A 1,880-nucleotide genomic window follows, 5' to 3' on the forward strand; every position below is an offset into this window, starting at 1 on the left:
CCGTTAAGTTACTTGAACAAGCGATAGCATAGTAGCAGTTAAGAAAATGAAACAGAATGTATATTCCAGAATGAAATTTTCACTTTACAGCGGAGTGTGTCCCGATACGAAACTTCCTAACGGATTAAAACTATGTGCCGAACCGAGACCCGAACGTACAAAACTTCCACTGTCCACTCGGGCACTCTCATAGTGCTACAAAACTCTGATTGGTTATCTGTAACATTTATAGTTTGTCGCCTGACCTGGAACAGAATCAAATTTGCTTGCATGAATCATCCACTGCATTATGAAGAAACGCCACCAGCTCAAAAGTCAAACCTTGAAACATAGTTTACTCACTTAAATATATTTTCTTCCTACGATTCTGCCAGTGGTGGTGATTTTATAATGATGTGATGGCTAATAATTTTAGATTCTTTTCGTTCTGTGGTGTTCCAAGAACAACTGTGATCACATTATCATTATTCTTTGGGTAACGGCGTCCTCATAATTTTATCTAAGAAGAACAAGATGCTGAAATTCTTTTTTCCAATATAATTGGTTCTGTCCGATTGGAGACGCGTCATGTTAAGCGGCGGATGGCTTCCACGAGACACAGAAAATTATTTATATCTCAGAGAACTGATGGTCACCATCTGAATGATTTTAGGTAGACTGCTTTGATATTTCATTATTACATTCAAATATTTTATTTTTGTATTATATAAATAATCATGAATGTGATATTTTTCTTGACGACCTGAAGTTACATCGTAACATAATGAAGTGTGTTACTTATGCAAGAAACTGGTCAGTTACTTAAGAAATGAAGCAGTAGAATATTTGCTACTCTACTTTTATTCGTAATATTAGTCTGAGACTGAGAATTAGAAATGAGGACAAAGAAATGTCTGGACATTTGCGAAACCATTGACGTATATCAGCCAAAATTAACAGTCAAAAAGTGCCTTTGACTAATATCCTTCGCGGGGCAGAAAACTTGAAAAGCGCACTTACAAGAAATCTACCGAAAAATGGTTGGGTGCACTAGTTCATCTATGCTCTGAAGCACAGAGTGCAGGAAATCATTTTAATTTGGTAACGTGCTGTGACAAGTTTATCAATACATGCTGAGTTGAAGTAAGAATCAACGAACTAGAATCTTGCCGAAAATTATGATGCTACACCCTTAAGACAGTTCAACAAATAGGTAAGTGCACGTTTAGTTTGTGATATAAATTAATTTTCGTCGCTCATTCTGTATCTTCGTAAGTACTGACTCTGTCACTATTATTTGAAAATTATTACCATGACAGGGCATCTACACAAAGAACTGAACAGATTATGTAAATGTGAAGAAGAAACTCAGTAACCTTTAATGAAGAAACCACCGGACGTCGTTATACAAAACGCTTCAGCGACCATCACTTACGAAATAAATAAGGGTTTGGTGAAAATTAACTAGCTTTAGTAAAATTACACTTACCTAAAACACGTAGGAAAACAGTGAGGCAGTCCATCTTTCCTGCGAGACACGAAATAAGGTTATACGTTTACTCTAACCACAGGGTAACGTCTGCAGTGTTCAAAGAAGAATAAGGCAAATCGCTGCTGTTGCTTCCGTCTGGGAACTGAGACGCTTCTACACTGGCGGGCGAGTCCCACGGTGTGAGTCATGCCTGATGGCTGTCGGAGCTCATACTGTCGACAGTGACGTCACGTACATCGTTTGACTGGTATTGTGCGGCCACCTATGGGAGCTGTCTTGCGTGTTATCTCGACAACTAAGTGAAAGAAATTCCACCCAACTGACAACAGAACGATGCATTTTTCACTGTGTTTATCTCCGTTTAGAAATAAATTTGATAAAATGTTGTTATTCGTCATACTCGTACCAG

The sequence above is a fragment of the Schistocerca piceifrons genome, chromosome X (genome assembly GCF_021461385.2).
Source record: "Schistocerca piceifrons isolate TAMUIC-IGC-003096 chromosome X, iqSchPice1.1, whole genome shotgun sequence".
Taxonomy (NCBI): domain Eukaryota; kingdom Metazoa; phylum Arthropoda; class Insecta; order Orthoptera; family Acrididae; genus Schistocerca; species Schistocerca piceifrons.